The 25,951-nt window shown below is 50.8% G+C and overlaps 1 pseudogene across 1 annotated transcript in view; it reads right to left on the bottom strand.

The window, feature by feature from the left end:
- LOC146869606 (E3 ubiquitin-protein ligase TRIM39-like) overlaps window positions 1-22,677 on the bottom strand; it is a 135,903-nt pseudogene extending 113,226 nt beyond the window's left edge. Inside the window, exon 1 of the transcript XR_014962377.1 lies at window positions 22,235-22,677. The product of XR_014962377.1 is annotated as an E3 ubiquitin-protein ligase TRIM39-like (transcript). The remainder of the gene's footprint in view (window positions 1-22,234) is intronic.
- Between the last annotated feature and the right edge of the window lie 3,274 nt (window positions 22,678-25,951).

Raw genomic sequence — 25,951 nt, 5'->3', positions numbered from 1 at the left:
TGGTCTCCTGACCGGTGGCCTCCTGATCTGGGGTCAGTCCTCTGCCCAAGACAATCTGCAAGAAACCTAATTAAAATAGACCAGGAATTGTCTATAAGAAGCCACATAGCCACTACAAGACGAACATGCTTTGCGATCACGCAGATTCTGAGGAAAGTGTTTCCCCGACTTCAATCTCCGGCTAGGAAACATTTGGTCCGGGCTTTGGTAAAAAGCTGTCTGGATAATAGCGACGCTTGGCTTATGGCAGAGAGCGATACCCTTCTGTCCAACCTAAAGGTGGTGCACAATATGGCTGTCTGTTTCGTTTGTAGCCTCCCATCAGGCTCTCCTTCTGCCCCCATCTACAGGGCCCTCCACCGGCTTCCAATCAGAAAGCGCATTGTTTTCAAAAGATGCTGCATTACCCACAAAGCTTTGATGGGCATTTCTCCTTTGTATCTGAAAGGCACATTACGTTATTAATGTCCTGCTCGCACACTCAGAACCAGCGACAAGGCGCTCTAACCATTCCTCGCTGTGAGAAGTTGGCCTGGCATATGCTGGTCACTAGTTAAAGTGGCCACCTTGCACCAGTCCAATTCGACTCTTATGGTAGATAGGTTTAAGACAACCTTTTAAAGAAAGCTATCCTAGTGGTAGCTGTGGAGGGCAGCCTTCAGGGGCTAAGTCTCAGAGGAATGTAAAGCAGCTTGTTTTACCTTATAATCTCTTGAATTACCAAATGAAAGGACACCACACAGGTATATATATAAAATATATATGTATTTATTTCTAGACACACTCTACTAATCTCTTTATGCGATTAGAAGTCAGGAACATATGCACAAATCAATGTTTCACAACAAATTAAGCACTTATATGGCTGGGGCCCTAGGGGCGTACCAGAACATATACTAAAAAAGAGGTTTAGGAAGAACGACTTGAGAAGGCCTAAGGTCTTCAGAAGCACTGGAGCCTTACTAATCTACCCAAGGCAGGTAAGTAAAGGACCCGCGGGAGACGCATGCAGTGTGAGAACACAGCCGCGGATCCCAAAAGACTTCAATGGAGCAAGTCGCGGTTGGAATTTTAAAGTTTTAGGATACTTCGGGAGAGTCTATAAGCAAGTCACTTACAGGGTAAGTAGTTCTAGAGCCAACACACACAGGAGCACCGGAGTACTCGAGTTACCTCACCCAGGGAAGCCGGGTGCATATGTTTCTTTTGGTGTCGGGTCGCGGCGTCGTTTACAATGGGAGCCAAAGAAGACTTGCTGCTTGTGAAGACAGGAGAAGTGTCCGATGGAATCCAAGGCTGGATTCTGAAGAATGAAGACCTGAAAGCAGTGGAGACAGTGTTCAAAGTCACTTGCCAGTGACCCGGGGCCAGGAAGCTGGATGCCCACAGAAGTCGGGTGTTTTCAGGTGATCACGGGTGTCTTGACTCTTCAGCCACGAGGTCCAGGAGGTGTTGACGACGACCAGGAGCTGGATTCTGAGTGTCCCACAAAGTCTGCAGCTTACTGAGGTGTCGGCAACCGGATTGGAGCCAACAAGCCTTGGCAACAGCAAGTCTTGTGGAATGTGAAGAAAGTCAGCGGTGCAGACCAGCAAGGTCTGAGGGACTCACCCAGCAAGGATAAGTCAGGGCAGGCCTGGAGCAACCAGGGGAGCCCTTTGGTTCGATGAAAAGGTCTTCAGGGGACCCACAAGCCAACCAGCAAGGGATCGCAAAGACGCCTCAGGAGGATTCACTTCACAGGAGCCCACGGTCACTCGGGACTAGGTAGGCTTCTGATTTTCGGTGGAAATCCTGCTGGCGACTTGGACCACACGTGGTCCAATGCACAAGTCCGTAGAAGGTCGTGAAGGGGTTGCACTCGACAATAGTGCACGGTACCCGGGTATTGCTGTTCCTCGTCACTCGTGGAGTCCACTCGCCTCAGGTTTGCTGGGGACTCACAATGGCCGTCGAGAAGTCAGGAAATCCACTTCTGGGGCTGCAGGGACTTGGGACTCCAGCGGGAGCGGGAAAGTTTGCGACCGTTGATGCAAAGTTTTGGTGCCTGCCAAGCAGGGGAGTCACTCCTTGACTCCAAGGGAGATTCTTCAGTCTTCCAGAGGTAGTGGAACGTCGAAGGTCCAGGATTCTTCTTCAGAGCGTCGTCCAGGGATATCTAGTTTGCAATGGCAAGGTTTCCCGATCTTATACTAAAGGAAAGGGAGGGACTAGCTCTATGACCACTCCTATGGGAGGGTCAGGGGAGTGAGTGGTTACACCCACTTCCCTTTGTCCAGTTTCGCGCCAGAGCAGGGGCTGCTAGCCCCTGAACCGGTTTGAGCTGGCTTATGCACAGAGGAGCTAATGCTCCCCCAGTGCAGGACTTCAAAGCACTCTAGGAGTACACCCACCCAGCCCCAATACACTAAATCCTGTCTGGAAGGTGGTTACACCTCCCTGTCACAGGATGCCTATTGTTGGGCCTCCTCCACTGCGAGTTTCGGTCAGGAGCAGGAGGGCAGCCCAGTGTCTGTGCTGATGGCATCCATTTTGTGATGCCAGGGCTCTTTCAGGATTCTACCGTGTTTCCACAGTAGGTACATGTCTATCCCTCTAGAAGGGTAGGATCATACTCCCACACCATTACTGGTGTGGGGGTATGATTCCAAGGCGTTTGACACCAAACACGACATGTTTTGATGCAGCCATCCCAAAGTTAGCATTTACCGCTAGGTTATAATGCACTTAAGAGTATATGGTTTAACCGCATCCACAAACAACTACAGAGAATAGACTCTGAGAGCTGCAGAGGGGCCCTGCTCAGGCAGAGACACCCCCTCACATGGAAACCAAGCACCCTGCCCTCAGGATTGATAGGGCCTGCCTTAGGGGTGACTGATAGGTTTATATGTGTGTAAGGTGAGATATAGGGAGCCTATACCTCAGTGAGGAGTGCTAACACTACCTTACCCAGGCTGCAGTAGCAGCCCTGTGGTGTCAGATTTAGTCTGCTTCCCAGGTGTGGCATAATACATGCTTCAGCCCCTCGTAGGCCTGTAAAGTACCTATGCCCTTGGTACCTAAGGTACTATATACTAGGGGCTCATAAGGTACCACAGTATCCAATCACTAGTGCATCTAATATGCACTCCAAGTTGTTTAGAGAGAACAGAGAAGCTGGGGCCCTGATTAGCAGGGTCCCAGCCAGACTATAGCCACAAACCAGTGTATACATCAGGAAAAAAGTGGGGCAACATAAGTGCAGATCCTACTCTCCTACACAACCCCCCCCCCCCCAAACGCAGGGACGTTAAACTAACCTTGACCAGTTGAGTCTTCATGTTCTAAGTGGAAATACCTTGAGAGTCCATCTGCATTGGCATGTTGGGTCCCAGGTCTATGTTCCACTGTATAGTCCATCCCCTGTAGGGAAATGGACCACCTTAAAAGTTTTGGGTTTTCACCTTTCATCTGTTTGAGCCATAGGAGGGGCTTGTGGTCAGTCTGAACTATGAAGTGAGTGCCAAACAAGTATGGCCTCAGCTTCTTCAGGGGCCACACCATAGCAAAGGCCTCCCTCTCTATAGCTGACCAACGTTTCTCTCTAGGGGTCAGCCTTCTGCTAATAAAAGTTACTGGCTGGTCTTGACCTTCATCATTCAGTTGAGACAGTACAGCTCCCACACCCAGCTCAGAAGCATCTGTTTGGACAATGAACTTTTTGGTGTAGTCTGAACTCTGTAAGACGGGGGCAGTGCACATGGCCTGCTTTGGGTCTTCAAATGCCTTTTGACAGCTAGCTGTCCACTGAACCTTTTTTGGCATTTTCTTAGAGGTCAGATCATTTAAGGGGGTCACTATAGATCCATATCCCTTAACAAACCCCCTATAGTACCCAGTCAGGCCCAAAAAGGCTCTGACCTGTGTCTGGGTGGTTGGAGCAACCCTTCCCATGATGGTTTGGATTTTACTCTGTAAAGGTTGAACCTGGCCTCCATCTACAAGGTGGCCCAGGTACACAACCTGTCTCTGCCCTATCTGGCACTTAGTGGCCTTGATAGTGAGGCCTTCTTTTTGCAGGGCCTAGAAAACATTTCTAAAGACAGCAATATCATCTAGATAAGCTGAGCAATAAGTTTCCATACCTGTCAAAACTTTGTTCAGCAACCTCTGAAAAGTGGCAGGTGCATTTTTCAAACCAAAGGGCATCACCACAAAGTGGTAGTGCCCACTAGGGGTTGAGAATGCAGTTTTGGCCTTGGCATCCTCAGCTAACCCTGATCTGCCAGTAGCCAGCTGTTAGGTCAAATGTACTCAGATATTTGGCTGAGGTCAAAGTATCAATCAGTTCATCTGCCCTGGGAATTAGATAGGCATCAGTCCTGGTGACTGCATTGAGGCTTCTGTAGTCTACACAAAACCTCATTTCTTTCTTACCACCCTGGGTATGAGGTTTAGGCACAAGGACTACTGGACTAGCCCAAGGGCTATCTGAAGGCTCAATTACACCTAGCTCCAAGATTTTCTGGACTTCAGTCCTGATACAGTCCCTGACATGGTCAGGTTGCCTGCAGATTTTACTCTTGACAGGCAGACTGTCTCCAGTGTCCACCTCATGGGTGCACCAGGTAGTCCGACTAGGGGTCAGGCTAAACATATGTCTAAACTGTTGCAGAACTTGTCTGCATTCAGTTTGCTGATGATCAGTGAGGCTGCTTGCCAAAGCAACACCATCTACTGACCCATCATCAGGGTTCTGTGAGAGCAGGCCAGGGAGAGGGTCACTCTCCTCCTCCTGTTCCTCATCAGTTGCCATGAGCAAGCCCATGTCAGCCCTGTCAACATATGGTTTCAATCTGTTGACATGGAGCACCCTAAGGGGGCTCATGGGAGTTCCAAGATTCACCAAGTAGGTGACTTCTCCCTTTTGTTCAACAATTGTATGGGGGCCACTACACTTGTCTTGGAGAGCTGCTGGTGCCACAGGCTCCAACATCCACACTTTCTGTCCTTGCTGGTACACAGTCACCACAGCCTTTTGGTCATGCCAAGTTTTTTGTAGTTCTTGGCTGGCCTCCAGGTTTTTGGTTGCCTTCTTCATGTATTCGGCCATCCTGGAGCGGAGACCAAGTACATAGTCCATCACATTCTGTTTGGGAGGTTTGAGAGGTAACTCCCAGCCCTCCTTCATCAAACATAATGGACCTCTTACAGGATGCCCAAACAGAAGTACAAAAGGGCTATAGTCAACCCCCTTCTGTGGAACCTCCCTGTATGCAGATAGAAGGCAGGGAAGTAAAAGGTCCCATTTTCGCCTAAGCTTTTCTGGAAGGCCTTTAATCATTCCCTTTAGGGTTTTGTTGAACCTTTCAACAAACCCATTGCATTGTGGGTAATAGGGAGTAGTGAATTTGTCATTTACACCACACTCCTTCCGTATTGCTTTTAGATACCCTGACATGAAGTTGGTACCTCTGTCAGATATAGCCTCCTTAGGGAAACCCACTCTGGAAAAAACTCCAATGAGGGCTCTTGCCACCACTGGGGCTGTGGTGGTCCTCAGGGGAATTGCTTCTGGGTACCTGGTGGCATGATCCACTACCACCAGGATAGACCTGTGCCCAGATGCTGTTGGAGGGTCAAGTGGACCAACAATGTCAATCCCTACCCTTTCAAAGGGCACCCCCAACACAGGTAGTGGTATCAGGGGGGCCTTTGTTGTGCCACCCGACTTGCCACTGGCTTGGCAAGTGACACAGGAGCGACAAAACTCCTTGGTGTCCTCTGACATATGTGGCCAATGAAAACGTGGAACAAGCCTATCCCAGGTCTTGTTTTGGCCCAAGTGTCCTGCTAAAGGGATGTCATGTGCTAGGGTCAAGAGGAACCCCCTAAACTTCTGAGGTATTACCAACCTCCTGGTGGCTCCAAGGGTTGGATCTCTAGCCGCAGCATATAGGAGTCCCTCATCCCAATAAACGTTATGGGACCCACTAGCACTCCCAGCAGCAGCCTGCTATCTGAGGGGTTCAAGAGAGGGGCAACACTGTTGTTCTTTGCTCAGATCTTCCCTAGAAGGTCCCCTGCCCCCAAGAACTCAACCTGATCAGGCTCAAGTTCCTCTGGGGCAGTTCCTTCTTCAGGATCTGCTTCTCCTCCCTCAGGAGGGGAATCTGTGATCTGAGGCAGAGGGGAAGGCACTGCCTTAAACCTACTGCTCCTCCTCTTTGGTAGCATCTGGTCCATAGTTTCAGGATCCAGAGCTGGTTCAGCTTTATGCATTTTGGCCTGTGACCTGGTCACAGCAAATAACTCTGCAGGTATGCCCAACATCTCAGCATGAGTCCATAACTACTTCAGACCAGGCTGAAGTCTCTAGATCATTGCCCAATAGACATTCGACAGGGAGGTCTGCACTGACTACTACCTTCTTGAGGCCAGTTACCCCTCCCCAGGAGAAATTCACAACTGCCAGGCTATGGTTGGTCCTGACTTTGCTTGCATGGGTAACCTGGTACATTTCGCCCAGGATGATCTGTCCAGGGTCCACAAGATCCTCTGCCACCATGGTGACACTAGCACCTGTGTCCCTGAATGCCAAAGCCTGTTTGCCATTTATTACAGGATGTTGTTTGTATTTGCCCAGATTACTGGGGCTCACTAGGAAGGACATATCAATGTCTCCATCACAAATCAACAATGCCTGAGTGGGTACTCTGACTAGGCCAGAGTCCACTTCAGAACCCAGGGTCAACCCTACTACACCCTTATTCTGATTACCACCTCCACCAGTAGCTGTACTAGGGGGAACAGTTGCCTTAGGGGCAGGAGTGGTGGTGGTTTGGTCTTTGGACTTGTTACAGTCAGAAGTCCAGTGCCCTTTCTGTTTACAGAATTTGCACCTGGGCTGCTTTTGGCCTTTTCCCTTGTTGGACTGTGAATCCCCACCAGATGCAGATTTTTGGGGCCCTGGTGAAGACTTCTGCTCTTTTGACTTATCCCCACCTTTCTCTGAGCCTTTAGGATCTTGCTTCTTAGTGTCACCCCCTTGGTTCTGGGTTTTCTGCCTCGCCCTGGTTCTGACCCATTTGTCTGCCTTCGTTCCCAATTCTTGGGGAGAGGTCAGATCAGAGTCCGCCAGGTACTGATGCAACAACTGGTTTTGGCAATTATTAAGAATCTGTTCTCTCATCATAAGATTATGAAATCCCTTAAAATCAGTAACTCTACTACCAACCAGCCAACCCTCCAGAGCCTTGGTTGCACAATCAACAAAGTCAGTCCAGTCCTGAGTCTGTGCTTTCTGGGTGTCTCTAAACTTCAACCTGTATTGTTCAGTGGTTACGCCAAACCCATCTATTAATGCACTCTTCAGGACTTCATAATCATCAGCATCCTCTTCTCTAACAGTGAGGAGCTTGTCTCTACCTTTATCAGAAAAGGAGAGCCACAAGATTGCTGCCCACTGTTTCTGGGGGACCTGTTGTACTCTACAGGCCCTCTCCATAGCAGTTATCCATTTGTGGATATCATCCCCACTCTGGTAGGGAGGAACAACCTTGGACAGGTTCCTATGGTCTGGAATATAATCTCTGACTCTAGGGACACTGTTGCTGCCACCAAGGGGTTCTAAACCCTCTTTTCTAGAAGCTTTCTGGAGCTCAAAGGCTTCTCCATCTAATGCCAACTGCTTGGCCTTGAGGGCAACTCTTGCTTCCTCATACTGTAGCAGTTTGTACATTCTTTCAGAGGAGGTCTCTCTTCTAGGAAGATATAAGCTCCTCTGGTGGACAGATTCTCTGCCAGAGTGATATGAGTGGTCAGATTCCCTAGAAAGGGACCTAGGCCTCTCCTCCACTCTGTCAGTTCTCTTAGGGAGAATTCCTCTGTCCTTTTTAGATCCCTGTGGATCTGGCCCTTCAACCACAGAGTCCAGGTCATCTTGATTTTCATCATCTGACCCAGAGACTATAGCTGACCCACTCCCTGATTCAGACCCCTTAGCTCCTAGAGCTAACTTAAGATCATCTGCTATCAGCAGATCTATCAGGTGTAGTGTGGAGGGACTCTGTCCTATCCTCAGGTGCCTTGCAGCACACATGGCTTTCAAGTCAAAGAAAGTAATGTCCTTATACTGAGGCTGGGTGGACCCACTGGCTCCAACGCTTAAGGACAGTTTAGTGTTGTGCAGTTTTGTACTACCTACACTAGTTTGTGGCCTACTGATCCTAGCTTGAGCTGTAACAAGGGTGTGCTATCCCTTCACTCACAGCTCTAAGTTCAGTAGAACTTGTTGATACTAAGCTTGACTTTATATGTACCTTGAGTACCTTTAGTGGTTTTCAGTTAGTAATTCAAATAGAGATTTTCTGGTAAAACAGGGGCAAGCTGTAATCCCACACGCTGCCCACCAATGTGAGAAGTTGGCCTGGCATATGCTGGTCACTAGTTAAAGTGGTGTCAGGAATCCCCTCCCGCACATGGATTCCCTCCCACGATGCCACTTCCGTGAACCTGGTGCGCTTGGAGGAGAGCGGACTACAACTCCCAGAATGCCCTCCGGCAACAATTGCCTCATGGAACTCAAGAGTTCTGGTTACATAACACCAAGGGTAACGCCTAGTTTTCATGTTATGCAACTCAAGAGTTCTGGTTACATAACACCAAGGGTAACGCCTAGTTTTCATGTTATACAACGCCGAGAGTACTACTTAAGGAGAAGATCACTGGGACTCGGCGTCGGATATTCTGATCTTTGCCGGAGTACCTGGTTGAGGTACACGGACCCGTTGGAGAGTGGAGCGGCGGAAGGAACATTCTAAGGAGCGGAGGAGAGGTGCTGGCGTGTGCTTCCTGCCCGTGTCCTGTCCCGTTCTGAGAGCCGTATTCAACGTCATTGGGCACAAGTACCGTTGGTAGAGCCGAAGCTCCCAACGGCCTGACAATTTGGAGAAATCGAGGTTGGTGCGAGCCGAAGCTCCCAACCCTCGTTACTTGGGTGAACACACGCTTAGAGCTAAGACGCTATCCAGGAGGTGTTTCCGCGTCTTAGCCATCGACACTCGTAGGAGAACTGGGATAGGTAGAGCGGCTGCTCCCATCCATTCTCTGCACCACCTTGGGTATCATCACTTAAACCCGGATAAAAGAGACGCACACTAGGAGGTGTTCCCAGCGTCTTTGTGTTGTGGCAGTACTCTGGGGGAAACTGGTAGAGCGGCTGTTCCCAGGTGGTAGAGAGCCCGGCCGGGTGACTCCCACGTGCCCCCCGTATATTCCACAACCTTGGAACTACCCTTCACAGCGGTCGAGTGGCATTGTCGGCCACTGCTTAGCACTGTGCCCTCCGTTGGAGCATACCGGGACCGGTGTGCATGCGGAGGACGGTTAGAAGAGCTGTGAATGGGTATCGTACTTTAACTGGTGATTCCAGTACCGGTATTCTTTGTTGTCTGTAGTTGTTTATCTGTTTATTAAATCCTCCTTAACCTCCCTTTCTCTGGTCCGTTGTCTGTTTGTCCCAACCCCGAGAAAGCCAGGACGTTACAAGTGGCCACCTTGCACCAATCCGACTCTTATGGTAGATAGGTTTAAGACAACCTTTTAAAGAAAGCTATCCTAGTGGCAGCTGTGGAGAGCAGCCTTCAGGCTAAGTCTCTGAGGAATGTAAAGAGGCACAAGAAGAATGACTTGACAAGGGAGAAGGCCTAAGGTCTTCAGAAGCGCTGGGGCCTCACTAATCCACCCAAGGCAGGTAAGTAAGGGACCCGCGGGAGACGCATGCAGTGTGAGAACACAGCCGCGGATCCCAATAGACTTCAATGGAGCAAGTCGCGGTTGGAATTTTAAAGTTTTAGGATACTTCAGGAGAGTCTACAAGCAAGTCACTTACAGGGTAAGTAGTTCTAGTGCGAACACACACTAGGGCACCGGAGTACTTGAGTTACCTCACCCAGGGAAGCCGGGTGCATAGGTGTCTTTTGGTGTCGGGTCGCTGCGTCGTTTTCAATGGGAGCCAAAGAAGATTTGCTGCTTGTGAAGACAGGAGAAGTGTCCGGTGGAATCCAAGGCTGGATTCTGAAGAAAGAAGACCTGAAAGCAGTGGAGACAGAGTTCAAAGTCACTTGCCAGTGACCCGGGGCCAGGAAGCTGGATGCCCACAGAAGTCAGGTGTTTTCAGGTGACCAGGGGTGTCTTGACTCTTCAGCCACGAGGTCCAGGAGGTGTTGACGACAACCAGGAGCTGGATTCGGAGTGTCCAACGAAGTCTGCAGCTTACTGAGGTGTTGGCAACCGGATTGGAGCCAACAAGCCTTGGCAACAGCAAGTCTCGTGGAATGTGAAGAGAGTCAGCAGGGCAGACCAGCAAGGTCTGAGGGACTCACCCAGCAAGGGTAAGTCAGGTCAGGCCTGGAGCAACCAGGGGATCCCTTTGGTTCGATGAAAAAGTCTTCAGGGGACCCACAAGCCAACCGGCAAGGGATCGCGAAGACACCTCGGGAGGATTCACTTCACAGGAGCCCACGGTCACTCGGGACGAGGTAGGCCTCTGATTTTCTATGGAATTCCTGCTGGAGGCTTGTCCAATGCATAAGTTCACAGAACGTCGTGAAGGGGTTGCACTCGACAATAGCTGCTCCTCGTCACTCGTGGGGTTCACTCGCATCAGGTTTGCTGGGGACTTACAATGGCCGTCGAGAAGTCAGGAAATCCACTTCCGGGGCTGCAGGGACTTCGGACTCCAGCGGGAGCGGGAAAGTTTGCGACCGTTGATGCAAAGTTTTGGTGCCTGCCAAGCAGGGGAGTCACTCCTTGACTCCAAGGGAGATTCTTCAGTCTTTCAGAGGTAGTGGAACGTCGAAGGTCCAGGATTCTTCTTCAGAATGTCGACCAGGGAGATCTAGTTTGCAATGGCAAGGTTTCCGTATCTTATACTAAAGGAAAGGGAGGGACTAGCTCTATGACCACTCCTATGGGAGGGTCAGGGGAGTGGGTGGTTACACCCACTTTCCATTGTCCAGTTTCACGCCAGAGCAGAGGCTGGTAGCCCCTGAACCAGTTTGAGCTGGCATATGCACAGACGAGCCTACTGCTCCCCCAGTGCAGGACTTCAAAGCACTCTAGGAATGCACCCACCCAGCCCCAATACACTAAATCCTGTCTGAAAGGTGGTTACACCAAACACAACATGTTTTGATGCAGCCATCCCAAAGTTAGCATTTACCGCTAGGTTATAATGCACTTAAGAGTATATGGTTTGACCGCATCCACAAACAGCTACAGAGAATAGACTCTGAAAGCTGCAGAAGGGCCCAGCTCAGGCAGAGGCACCCACTCACATGGAAACCAAGCACCCTGCCCTCAGGATTGATAGGGCCTGCCTTAGGGGTGACTGATAGGTTTATATGTGTGTGTAAGGTGAGATATAGGGAACCTATACCTCAGTGAGGAGTGCTAACACTACCTCACTTAGGCTGCCGTAGCAGGCCTGTGGTGTCAGATTTAGTCTGCTTTCCAGGGGTGGCATAATACATGCTTCAGCCCCTCGTAGGCCTGTGAAGTACCTATGCCCTTGGTACCTAAGGTACCATATACTAGGGGCTCATAAGGTACCACAGTATCCAATCACTAGTGCATCTAATATGCACTCCAAGTTGTTTAGAGAGAACAGAGAGGCTGGGGCCCTGATTAGTAGGGTCCCAGCCAGACTATAGCCAGAAACCAGTGTATACATCAGAAAAAAAGTGGGGGCAACATAAGTGCAGATTCTACTCTCCTACACTCGCATTCGTGCCTCGACATATGGAGGCAGAGCGTTCTACTACACTGTCCGACAGCATGGAATCAGCTTTCACTCTATAGCTGCTGCTGCTCGGATTTTGCTAAATTACAAAAACTGTTGAAAAGCTGACTGTTTCAGTTATTAGGTGCGAGTTATGTGCAGGCCGAGTGGCAAGATGCAGCTCCAGGTGTGCTTCATTGAGCTTCATTAAATGGATAGAACATAACATGCACCCTCTTGACTGATGAACCCTCTCTTGACCTTGTCCCATGCAGGTGCCAGCCCCATGCAGGGTCTGTGAGAGAGAACAGACAACCAAAGACATGATCACAGTCTGCGACAGGCACAGGAAGAGTGCAGGCCCCAACCCCAGGCAGGGTCTGTGACAGAGAAAAGAGAGCCACAGCGAGAGAGCAGGTGCCGGCCCCATGCAGGGTCTGTGAGAGAGAACAGACAATCAAAGAAATGATCACAGTCTGTGACGCACAGGAAGAGTGCAGGCCCCAACCCCAGGCTGGGTCTGTGACAGAGAAAAGAGAAACACAGCAAGAGAGCCGGTGCCAGCCCCATGCAGGGTCTGTGAGGGAGAACAGACAACCAAAGAAATGATCAGTCTGTGACAGGCACAGGAAGAGTGCAGGCCCCAACCCCAGGCAGGGTCTGTGACAGAGAACAGACAGACACAGTGACAGAGCAGGTGCCAGCCCCATAGAGAGTATGCAACAGAGAAGAGACAACAAAAACGAGAGAGCGGGCACCAAGCGTTTACAGGTTCTATGACAGAGAACAGTCACAGGACGAGAGCAGATATCAGTCTCATAAAGGGTCTGTGACTGAGAATATACAGGATCTCAGATGGAGAACAGACAGGCACAGCAGGAGAGCAACCAGCCTCATAAAGGGTCTGTGACTAAGAATAGACATATTGAGGGAGTGGGTACCAGACTCCTACAGGATCTCAGATGGAGAAAAGACATGCATAAAAGGAGAGCAACCGGCCTCATAAAGGGTCTGTGACTGAGAACAGACATATTGAGGGAGCAGGTACTCGACTTCTACAGGATCTCAGATGAAGAACAGACAGGCACAGCAGGAGAGCAACCGGCCTCATAAAGGGTCTGTGACTGAGAATAGACATATTGAGGGAGTGGGTACCAGACTCCTACAGGATCTCAGATGGAGAAAAGACAGGCACAGCAGGAGAGCAACCAGCCTCATAAAGGGTCTGTGACTGAGAATAGACATATTGAGAGAGCAGGTACCCGACTCCTATAGGATCTCAGATGGAGAAAAGACAGGCACATCAGGAGAGCAACCAGCCTCATAAAAGGTCTGTGACAGAGAAAACAGACAGCCAAAGTGAGAGAGCAGACACCAGCGCCATGTACACAGAAAACACACATTTACATCAAGAGGGCAGGTGCCAGCCTCATACAGGGTCTGTGAGAGAGAACAGACAGCAGACACCACACAAAGTAGAAGGCAAGAAAGAGACAATAAGAGATAGGGAGCAGACATCAGCCGCTCTCAGGGCCTATGACCGGAATCAGGTAGTTGCCCTCAGAGAGAGTTTACATCAGGGCAGGTTCCAACCCATTCCAGCATCTGAAATACAATTCAGACACCAGCCCCTTACAGAGTTTGCAACAGAAAAGAGGCACCTGGCTCCTACGGGGTCTGTGACAAGCAACCAGTCCAGCTGAACCTCTGCCTGATGAACCCTGCATTGCTGGGAGTCATCTGCACAGATGCTCTTGGGAGCCTGTGTACTACACATTGCATTGCTGCACATCTTCTGCTGTGTCTGATACCCTTGTGGGTCTGTGTACTACACATTGCATTGCTGCACATCTTCTGCTGTGTCTGATACCCTTGTGGGTCTGTGTACTACACATTGCATTGCTGCACATCTTCTGCTGTGACTGATACCCTTGGGAGTCTGTGCGCTACACATTGCATTGCTGCACCTCTTCTGCTGCGTCTGATACCCTTGGGAGCCTGTGTGCTACACATTGCATTGCTGCACATCTTCTGCTGTGTCCAATACCCTTGGGAGCCTGTGTACTACACATTGCATTGCTGCACATCTTCTGCTGTGTCTGATACCCCTAGGAGCCTGTGTGCTACACATTGCATTGCTGCACATCTTTTGCTGTGTCTGATACCCCTAGGAGCCTGTGTGCTACACATTGCATTGCTGCACATCTTCTGCTGTGTCTGATACCCTTGGGAGCCTGTGTACTACACATTGCATTGCTGCACATCTTCTGCTGTGTCTAATACCCTTGGGAGCCTGTGTATTACACATTGCATTGCTGCACCTCTTCTGCTGTGCCTGATACCCTTGGGAGCCTGTGCGCTACACATTGCATTGCTGCACATCTTCTGCTGTGTCTGATACCCTTGGGAGCCTGTGTACTACACATTGCATTGATGCACATCTTCTGCTGTGTCTGATACCCTTGGGAGCCTGTGTACTACACACTGCTTTGCTGCACATCTTCTGCTGTGTCTGATACCCTTGTGGGCCTGTGTGCTACACCCTACATTGCTGCACATCTTCTGCTGTGTCTGATACCCTTGGGAGCCTGTGTACTACACATTGCATTGCTGCACATCTTCTGCTGTGTCTGATACCCTTGGGAGCCTGTGTACTACACATTGCATTGCTGCACATCTTCTGCTGTGTCTGATACCCTTGTGGGCCTGTGTGCTACACATTGCATTGATGCACATCTTCTGCTGTGTCTGATACCCTTGTGGGCCTGTGTGCTACACCCTACATTGCTGCATAAAGCCTTCTGACACCAACAACTGTCACTGCCACACTGAACCCTTTGAGTACCACGTGAGATCCAAAAACACCCACGCACATCCCTTCTGATCCTCTGCAGCCGCCTCTGTGGCTCAAGGTATACACCTGTTGTCTTAGCGCTCCGACAGCCGCACTGTGCTCTTTTCCTGTTTATATAGGTTTCACAGAGTGCCTTTGCTTACGATCCCTAAGCACCCACAAATATTCCTTGTGACTTTGGGCAGTCTTCTCCAGGGGATCCACAGAGTCCACTTTGATCCCTGAATACCCACAGACATATCTTGTGCTCTTCTGTATCCTCTTCTATGAGGCTCATAGTGTTCCACCTGTGATCCCTACAGGCAGACATACGTAACTTGTATTCCCTGTGAGACTCGGAGGATGTCTTTACTTGTGAATCCTGACCTCCCACATATATACTGTGTGCTCTTGGGCACACTTCTCTATTGGATCCACAGGGTGAATTGTGATCTCTTAACACCCGAAAACATACTCTGTATCCTCTTAAGGACTTAACAAGTGACTTCACTTGTAGTACCTGAACACCAACACACCTACCTTGTGCTCCTCTGCAGATTCTTCATCTGGGTAACTTACAGAGTGTCTTCACTTATAAATCCTGAACACCCACATACACTCCTTGCACAGACTTCTCTTTGTGTGCCAACCGGCACATTATAACCTATAAACAATCACCGACATACCAAGAGCTCTTAGCAGCCCCCTATATGGACTCTCCAATGACTTTTGATTCACTCAACATCCACAGACATACCCTGTTCTCTTCTGCAGTCTCCTCAATGACACTCACAGGTATGGTGACTAGATGACGCCATGCCACAGGCACAGGCACTGTGGTCTTGGTTCATTTTACTGAATCCTACTGCTTCAACACACCAGATAAAAATGATATATAAAAGCAAAGTCCAGGAAAAGAAAAACGGCGTTCCAGTGACACAGAGCCATCTGGTCACCCTATACAAAGGGTGACTGTTGACCTCTGAACACTCACACACAGCTTGTGCTCTCCGGCTGCCCCTTGGTGTGGCTCACCAGGTGACTTTGTGTTCCCTGAATATTCACAGACATACCTTGTGCTCTTCACTTGTCGCTCCTAAACACCCACATGCACCTTGTGCTTGTTTGCAGGTTTTTCATTGGGGCTCGGTGTGCCTTTGTGACCCCTGAATGCCCACAGACGTGCCTTGTCCTCTTTTCCAGACCCTTCTTTGAGGCTTGAACAACCTGTGATTTCCTAAAATCCACCTTATATACCTTGTATTCCTTTGTATGACTCATTGCATGTCTTCATTAGTGAGCTCTGAGCACCCACTCACATAACGTGTGCACTTGGACAACTATCTTTATGGGACTCACAGGGCGCCTTTGATCACTGAAGACCCAGAGACATTGAAACTTCTGAAGGCCTCCAGGAGTGTATTCACTAGTGAATCCTGAGCACACACATACCCTGTGGTCTTCTGCAGCCGACTCTATGAGGGACACAGAGTGACGTGTGACACATAGCTCGTGCTTTCTGGCTGCCTCCTTGATGGGGCTCACAGTGACTTTGTGATCCCTGAATATCCACAGACATGCCCTGTCAGAGGCGCAACTAGAGCCAAATTTCGGGGGGGGAGGGGGCTAACCAACAATTTCGGGGGTGGGGGGGCTCAATCTAGGCATAGTGGAGCTGCAGGGGCTCTTAGAAGGGGTTAAACAACAGCGAGGCCTCATTAACATGCACATGGTCTTTTTAAAGACCTGTGAAGTGTAAGGCTGCCCGGGGTGGGGGTTGCGCAGCGGCCCGCCCCCTTGAGGGCGGCCGCCTTAGTGCCACAGGAAGGCACAGGGGTGGGAGGTCTTGTCCCTGGGCTTGACCTAGGGAGACCCCAAGCAGGTAGCTGCTTCCGGCGGGGAGGAGCCTTGAGGGGGGTACATATTCGGTCCCCGCCCCCTCCTCGCCCTCTTGTCCGCTGACCTTCGCTCGGGAAGAGAACGAGTCCAGCTGGAGATTGGAGAATGGATAGGGCATTAGGGAACAACCGCGATTATATAATGCGCTCCGTTGCCATCCCTTCTTAGTGATACGGTTGTTACGGCCAGCCGGTACGGGGATCGATCGGTGGTTTTGCACAGCTCACGGGTGGCAGGGCCTAAGCTAGGGTTTAAGGGCTAGTACGTGAAAAGGGTCCCACATTATGCGTGCTTCAATTTATATTTGCACCGCCTTATTAAGCTAAAGATAATGGAGTATTTGCCAACTTATCTAGGAGTGTAGTGCTGCTGGGCGGTGCTGTAGTTTTCCCTTGGGTGGCTCACTGTTTGGGGGGAAATTCGCCTGTTGCCACAGCATATGAGGCAATCCTTCTATAGACCCTGGACTCTGAAGGCTCTTGTCTTTAATAGGTTTGCACTTGAGACAAACTAGGTAGGCAGCCGGGGAAGGGGTGTGGCATAACGGCCCGGCTGCTAGATGTATGGCTAGGGGCATCATGTTTGGTATGGGCAGCAATATTAGGCAGGGGCCTGCATCTTAAGCAACAGTCAGCGCTCTAAGCTAACGTTGCAACTTTATTCACTAGCCCAGTTGCTGCTGATTTCTTAGGCAACTAACTACCAGTGACTAAGCCTACACCCTTGACGTGCCGGGGATGTCTTGCTGGATCATATATCGGCATGCAATGACAGAAACAGCAAATCACCAGTCGAGAGGGGCGTCACCTAGGCACAGAATAGCTTCCTCAAGCACAAGGAGACCCGGGTGCAGGTACTCAGGGTGTCACCAGGGACAGGTTTACATGATGTTTTATGGTTGCAGCGACACAAGAGGGGACACCGGGTGCATCACTCGGGTGTGGTCACGGGGTGCAAGCACGCACAAGTTGCCTCGGCCTGCAAAGCACGCTTCCGGGGTTTGGCCGGCTTTGCCCTGGGGGAGGCCTTGGGTGTTCAGCACAGCTACCGACTCGGTTGGCTACACTAGTCATTAATTTGTGTTCCCGATTTCCCTTATATTGATCATGGGGAGCGGGTGCAACATGCTTCTGTCTGGCTATGTTTCGCGGTCTTGGAACGATTTGAGGTGTGGTGTCCTCCGGGATGCCGCATGCGTGTCTCCTCGCAGTCGGCGGTCAAAGCGACAATAGATATGGTGTTGATGTTTTCTGTCATCTTGCGGCCTATCTCAGACTATGCGTGGGGGTGTGCGTTTCATATATGTGCAGGGTCATCCGCGGGGGTAGAGCTTTAGGCGCTGGTTGTCTTTCCATCAGGTCGGTTTGATGCGGGTTGGTGGTTTTTGGGCACAGCCACGTGGTGGTGCTTTGTGTTTGACCGGGGTTAGCCTTCCTTTAATCCCCCCGCTTGTCACGCACGGTTGTAAGACGGGGGGGGGGGCAACTAGCCCTGTGCTGATTGAGTTGTTACTACGGTTATTAGTATCAGACCATCAGGCGATCGTTGCACCCTACAATAGGTACTCTAGGCCGCGGTCCTCCTCTACACACATCTCCAGATAGGACGGCCCTTCCCCCCCCTCCAATTCCTGGAGCAATAGGGGTCCGCGAGCTCCCACGTCATTTGGTAGGAGGATTTCGTAGAGTCTTGGGGTAGGTCACAGGCTGCTTCCTCTCGCTGTGTTTGTTCTGCTAGGTGTGGTCGGGCCAAGTGACGGAGGAGAGCAACCATCGCGTGGTATATCTGGGCAGGAAGGAACAGGCAAGATTGTAGCATAGGCAGATAGTGGTACTTATCGGGGACTGGATGGTGGTCTCAATGGCATGCCGCCATGTGTACTAGAATATACAGGAGTGGGTCCCACCACGGTCGGTCAGATGGGAAGTTGTCATCTGGATTCTCACTGGATACCCTCACTCCATCACGCCTATTGTAAGCTGAGGGTGCCTGTTGACGCTGTTAGACCTGCTATTAGTTAGTACACCCACTGTTGTGCCTTGGCCCGGTTTGTCTCGCATCAGGGCCAGTTTGGGGGTACCGGCGAGTTGTTTGCTCCACGGCTGAAGCGGGCGCTGCTAGAACAGGGCAAGATTGATGAGGCCAGGCAGCATGCCAAAGGTCTTTTCGGCACTGGCAGAATGGTGCAGGCTGCGAAGTAGTGCCATTACAGAACATGGATTTGTCAACATTCAGCTAGGAATGATTAGCAGCAGGAAGGTATTAAACCATGGTGAGCAATTGGTTTTGGGTTCGTGCTCAACAGGAGCAAGGGATTTGCTTTCTGTCCCATCAGGGTCAGGGACCGTCTATAGCACCAGGTACTGTAATGCTGACATCTTCACCCTGGGCTGGGGGGTCAATGCCTTCCAACTTTTCAGCCAGACTCTGAGCAGGCAAAGGCATACTTGCAATGGTGCAATAGGCACTCAGCAGTCGAGTTAGATGGGTCATCATACCCCGGTATGACGCAGTGATGAAACCTAGGTTGTGGCTACACACGACCAGGCACTCGAGGGCAGCTGGGGCGGGGGTGTGGCAGTGCCAAGAGGGTGCGGGTTGCCTGAGTAGGGCTGCCGGCCTGGCGGGAGCACTACTCGGATCGCCACAAGGGCACGTTTGTTTCATAGAAGGTGAATTGTTACTTTTATGGCATGTTTCTTGGCAGCGTCAGAAACATTCAGAACTCTTTGCTGGTGGTTAGCTTGTTGTCAGGCTGTTCAGAGGTATTTTAGCTCGGCATGGCCAAGCATGGATTATAGGCCGGTGGTCTGCCCTGGGATTCGTGTTAACAGGCAGGTGAGGCAGCAGAACTTGGAGGGGCTTGGGTTTGGCCTCGGGGTTCTAGGGCGGAGCCTGGTTGCTCACTTAGTAGCACGCCCTTGAGTTAGACGAAACAGGTACCTTGATGCGAGCATCAGTACCGGGTAACTTCTCCCCCCTCCAGCACTGGCTGGCAGCTATGCAGGTGGCCTTCCAACTGGGCCATGGTCCATATGATTAAGGGAAGCACCAGGGTAACACTTTGGGCTACAATCTGCAGGAGAACAATTTGGCTTTCCCAGTATTCAAATAGAGAAGCATTTTACACGTGGTTCTCCTCTGTGGTCACTCTGTCCTGCCTCTCCCTGGTATAATAGCAGAATTTTGGGAGGGCAAGGCTTCACTTTGGGTGGTGACTGATGGAATACGATGGGCGTTCTCCAACGGAGTGAAAGAGGAAGGAAGGTAGGCCTGTCAACCCTTACCTCCTCCCGCAAGGGCTCTGCCAGGCAGGAGTGGGCGGAGCCTGGTTGCTCACTTAGTAGCCCGTCCTTGAGTTCGACGAAACAGGTACCATGGACGCGAGTATCGGTACCGGGTAACGTATCCTGCCCTCCAGCACGGGCTGGCAGCTATGCAGGTTGTGGAAGTGGCCTTCCTCGGGGGCGATATGTCCACATGATTGAGGGAAACCCCAGGGTAATGCTTTTGGGCTACCAATTAGCAGGAGAACAATTGGCGCACCCAGTATCCAAGATAGTGAAGAAGTTTACACGTTGGTCCTCCTCTGTGGTCACTCAGCCCTGTCTCTCCCTGGTATACTAGCAAAAGTTTGGGAGGGCAAGGCTTCTCATTTGGTGGAGACTCTTGGAATGCGATGGACATACTCCAACTGAGTGAAGGAGGAGGTAAGGCGGGCTTGTCAACTCTTACCCCTCCCGCATTGGCACTGTCAGGCACGAGTGTCTTGTCAAGGGGATTGTTCTTCAACCATTCAAAGGCTACATTGGACCAACGCCTAGTTTTAGGTTTACGGTCACTTCAGTCACAATCCACGGGGGAGTTAGAAAGGATGAGGGCACCTGTCCTGTGGGGCAGGCCGCCCGCCGGTCCAGCTGGGCGTAGATTGTCTTGGCTGGACCTGGGAGAAGCCCGGTATCAGTTGCTGTAGGTAAAAAGGTCCACCTGGAGCCATGCGCAGTTGCGCAGAGCAAAGAGGTTTTGGGCTTCATCAGGCATGGTCTTACACACGCCAAGTCCACAGGGTGCCGGGAGGGAGATGGGGTGCACCTCCCTGGTTTAGGCACGGTTCTTTTCCTACTGGACCTAGGGGAAGCTTTGGCTGCAGCAGGTTGTAAGGAAATAGGTCTACCTTGGTGGGGGGCCCTGGTAGTGACGGTGGCCACTCCCAAGGCTGTGGAGGAGTTACAGGGCGATCCAGGGTCTGCACATACCAAGGGGTATAGCATGCAGCAGCACCGTGTGGTGCTAAGCCAGGATACCCAGGGATCTTTTAGCGTGTCCACTGGAAGACCTACGGCGCCCCGCTACCGACAGGCGGTTGTGGGTCTGAGCAACCGGGGGCTGCCATGTATGCTCCGCCCACCCATCACGGGGGGGCGTGGTGAAGCATGTGGACTGGAGGTTCACGGATGGGAGGGGTGGACCCTCCCAACATTTGGTGGTCACCAATTGGCGCTGCCATGGTGACCCTAGGCTTATCAGACGGGCAGGCGCCATGGGGCTGGCCTGCCCTGGGATCGCCCGTAAGATAACCCACCGTGTTTGCATATTTATTATGCTAATAAACCTGCAGCAATATTTCTCCACTTACATTCAGTGTCGTGTGTTTTATTATGATTATGTACTGATGTATGATATGATAACGGTTGCCGATATTGGCACTATGTAAGGCTGCCCGGGGTGGGGGTTGCGCAGCGGCCCGCCCCCTTGAGGGCGGCCGCCTTAGTGCCACAGGAAGGCACAGGGGTGGGAGGTCTTGTCCCTGGGCTTGACCTAGGGAGACCCCAAGCAGGTAGCTGCTTCCGGCGGGGAGGAGCCTTGAGGGGGGTACATATTCGGTCCCCGCCCCCTCCTCGCCCTCTTGTCCGCTCGTTTTGCCTCACCCGCCCATCCGCTTACCCGGCATCAGGAGGGACAAGAAGGGGGGGGAAGGTTTTTCTAACAACTTTCACTTTTGTGTTGCAGGAGGAGTTACAGGGCGATCCAGGGTCTGCACATACCAAGGGGTATAGCATGCAGCAGCACCGTGTGGTGCTAAGCCAGGATACCCAGGGATCTTTTAGCGTGTCCACTGGAAGACCTACGGCGCCCCGCTACCGACAGGCGGTTGTGGGTCTGAGCAACCGGGGGCTGCCATGTATGCTCCGCCCACCCATCACGGGGGGGCGTGGTGAAGCATGTGGACTGGAGGTTCACGGATGGGAGGGGTGGACCCTCCCAACATTTGGTGGTCACCAATTGGCGCTGCCATGGTGACCCTAGGCTTATCAGACGGGCAGGCGCCATGGGGCTGGCCTGCCCTGGGATCGCCCGTAAGATAACCCACCGTGTTTGCATATTTATTATGCTAATAAACCTGCAGCAATATTTCTCCACTTACATTCAGTGTCGTGTGTTTTATTATGATTATGTACTGATGTATGATATGATAACGGTTGCCGATATTGGCACTATGCTCGGGCGCGGCTTTGTGTCTGCCCGGGAAGCGGTCTCATCCCGGGCTGCCACACACGACGGGGGGGGTGGGTGGGGGGGGGGGCTGAAGCCCTTGTTCAATGGGTGTTGCGCGCCTGTGCCCTGTGATCTTCAATTGACACACACGCACACCCCCTCCCCCCCCCTATAGTCATATGCAGGCTCCTCAATGGGGATCATAGTGTGAAACTGTGATCCCTGAATGCCTATAGACATACCTTGTACTCCTCTGCAGCCTTCTCTAGAGGACTTGCTGAGTGTGTTGTATGCTCCTTGGACTCCCAGCACACCACACATATCATCCTTTGATCCTCTGCACAGAACAGATTCAGTTTCTCGTGATGTTTCTCGCACAGATTCTCCTCCGGGGGCCTCACGGGGGGCAGCTGAAGCTGTTTTGCAATTTCCACCATGTTCCCCAGTTGCCTGTTGGGTCGGAGGCTTTTCCCAGAAGATATTTCCCTGCACTGTGGACAGGGGCAGTTTCCATCTCTCCCCTCCCAGCTCTGAGTGATGCAGGAGCGGCAGAAGTTGTGTCCACAATCGATCATCACCGGATCAGTAAAATATTCCAAACAGATGGAACAAGTGGCCTCTTCCTGGAGGTTCCCAAGCTGAGCTGCTGCCGCCATGATGCCGAAATGCAGGAAGTGAACTTAAGTTTCAGTTTCTTTCTTTGTTAGGTGGGCGTGTCTGTGCGTCTGCCCCTCTCTGGCTGCGCTGGGACTTCCGGGTTCATATTACAGTCACAGAGCAGGACGGAACTGGTTTTGTTCTCACTTTCTGCAAGTCTGAAGACCTGGCACTTAACAAGCATATGCAATGCAATAGGTCTCGCATTGTTAAAGTTTGCGCTATTGGTGTTGCATTATTTAGCAATGCCAATAGCTGAAACTTTAATAATGCGAGACCTATTGCATTGCAAATGCTTGTTATACTGATGGTTGCATGGATGGATAAATGCCAGGATTATGTGGTATGGGGTAGATAGGTGGATGCGTGACTATGTGCCTTAATATCTCTGTAGGCGTGGCGTTTGCCTAAAGATCTACTGGTCACTTGGTTATATGCTTGCATTTCTGACTTAAACGTTTATCCTTGTCAGTAAGAAAATATGCCATAGATATGGGTAAAAATAGGACGTATTTTAGAGCAGGAGGAAATCGGTTTAAGCTGCGTAATATTGAAGTTGCTTTGTTAATAATTACAATAATGAAAACACTTGTAAAATTAAATGATAGACAGGTTGATAGAAAGATCGAGAGATAGTCAGATATCGCATCAGAATGAAATATAAAGTGCCACGTACACGCAGAAACGAGTAGTGCAAATCGGGGTTCATGACAGACATTTTAACAAATGCGGGCCAGGCCGCCAGCACCAGGAATCTTGGACGCAGCCATGGGCGTCCGCAGGGGGGGGGGGCAAGGAGGGGCGCTTGCCCCTCCTTGCCCCCACTGCGGACGCCCATGGACGCAGCCGTCTCACCTGGCCAAAGTCTCTCAGGTTGGGTTTGACGTCACCATGCGTGTGCCCGTGTCGATGCCTGCCCAGTGCCGCCGACGGGAACGGGGAGGGGTGAGAGGAGAATGGAGGGGCCCGCATGCCCCGTCGGATTCCCCCGTGCACTGTTGCGCACCTCGCTGGCCCCACCTGTCACCTCTCGCGCCCCATGTGCACTATCAGGCGGCCACTGACCCGCCTCTCCAAGGTGAACCGTTCAGATTTTTTGTTCCCTTGCACACTTGGATTGAAATTGCTTCGTGTTTCGGGTGGCTGGCAGTTTTGCAACCCCACTTATTGCAGCCACCTGGCGCCAGATGACAACTGCTATATATCTCTGTCTAACAGTATGCAGCAGGAAATAATACCTTGTATTACAACTGGGGATTATCCCTACCTGATGATCTAATGTCACGGGCCCTGGTACAAATGTATATTTGGGGCCCTGTTTCGAACAGCTTTGAATTTTTGATCTAGTTTCAGCTCTTTCGCGCCCTCTTTGGCAGGTCACTGACAGTGCACAGACACACTGGGCCAAATCGAAATGTGTTTACATCTAAAATTCAGTGATAGTCTCGTGTGTGTTCACTATTGTAACGCAACAGCAGCTCACTAATATCACAAATTACCCACGTGACACCTTCCCGTTTCTCGCGCGGGGTCCTGTTTCGATCTAAAAGAAATTTTTATTGATGTTGCATAAAACAAAAACACAACATTTCTCTGCAAACTGTATGTGATAGACTCCCACACATCACCCACATTCAAAATAAATGAAAGGAGAAGAGTATTGAAATCAATATGTTTGAGAATTGTTCATGGTCATCAGGGCAAGACTCTGCAGTCCAGAACTGGCTCTATCAGGGGCCCCTGAAAGGTTGGGGCCCTTGGCCAGCGCCCACTGTGCCCACGCCTTAAAATGTCTCTGAATGTTACAGAGGGAGTAGCTTTTCCTGTAATACATGTTGTATTGAATGTACCACATTTGTGAAAATTTGGACAGCACAAGAACACCTCGCGCGATTGGGGCAATTTGAGATCTCGTTTACTGGCTGTAGGTTACACATAGATCACAGGAGCAGGTGTTCAACCCACTGAATTACCTCATCAGTAGGAAAGACATTTCTTTGCCATTGTCCACGCGCCCCTTCATCTTTCCTGAAGCACGCCCTCAAAGCTTTACACCACCAGAATCACTTCACGCCAAATGGGCGGTGTCAAAGGGGAGGCCTGGCAGGGACGGCAAACTGTGTATCCGCGCCGAGCGCAGGCCTGCAAGCCTCCGGGACCAATGGAGGCGCAGCCGCATGCAGATCTCCCTGGCTGCAACACGACTGGCATGGAGCCAACCCTGTGGACTTTTTAGAAGCAGGTGCCTTTGGGAATAATCCACATTTACCTGTAGGTGAGGGGCGAGGAACTCCTCCCACCGTGAGTCGAGAGCCTGAAATGAGAGTCACATTACAGCTGGCACACCACTTCCAACATCTTAAGTGTTTGCATGACATCGACACAAGTGCCTTTTCAGCCCCGGGGGCAAGTTAGTGAGATGCAGCGCGCGAGCTCTTAGGCCAGCGGGGCGAAAATGGGTAAATCTCCGATAAATTCAATGCCCTGATAACTAGAAAAGTGGGAACACGTTAGCACTTATTTGAGTCAAGGTTTGGTTTCATCCAGAAATCAGAGAGCAGGTATCCCCCTTCCTGAAATATTCGCGTACCCCCCGGCAGACTTACTATAGACTGAGCAATGCAAGCTTCCTCCATCTTGAAACTTCACACGTACTTCTGTAGGAAGGGAAGGGGCGAACAGGCAGCGGGAAATAATAGTATGCTACACTCGCACGACATGAAGCCTGCTTTTGGAGTAACGCCAAGACCATTTTCGAATCCATTAGAAAAGGTGACATACTAATGTTACCAGATGGCTTCACGTCACCGCTGAGGCAATGCGCCTGTCCTGGGCATGTCTTTTGCACATCATTGTTTTCAGGTTTGTTGGGTCTGTTAGATCACGTTATGTGTACCAATATTACAACTCCCAGAACGCAATGTGATCCTAAATGGAAACCCAGATCAGAAGCGCTGCGTCTTTGGTGATGGCGTCATAGGTAATATTTCAAAAGACCAAATGATGGCTTTTATATCTAAGGGTTCTCCCAGAGAACTCATTTTCTCCCGAGTCTGGCGTATATAGATTCTCCTGCCCCGCGTTATGACACATCAGAATTTAAAACGAGGAACAAATCTAAGCTAAAAGAATGCAAAGAAAAACAATAAATCATCGGCAAAGCCAAGCGTTCTGACCTTAGCAATCTGATGCAATTGATATTTTATATTTCTTATTGCAAAGCATGCCACAAAAATAAAAAGATATGCTGCTACCCAAACTTGGTAGCCACATACTTGTAATAGACCAGTCCAGCGCAGACC

The sequence above is a fragment of the Triturus cristatus genome, chromosome 1_1, assembly GCF_964204655.1.
Source record: "Triturus cristatus chromosome 1_1, aTriCri1.1, whole genome shotgun sequence".
Taxonomy (NCBI): Eukaryota; Metazoa; Chordata; class Amphibia; order Caudata; family Salamandridae; genus Triturus; species Triturus cristatus.
The sequence above is the reverse complement of the archived record's forward strand: the minus strand, read 5'-3'. Positions and strand labels throughout refer to the sequence as shown.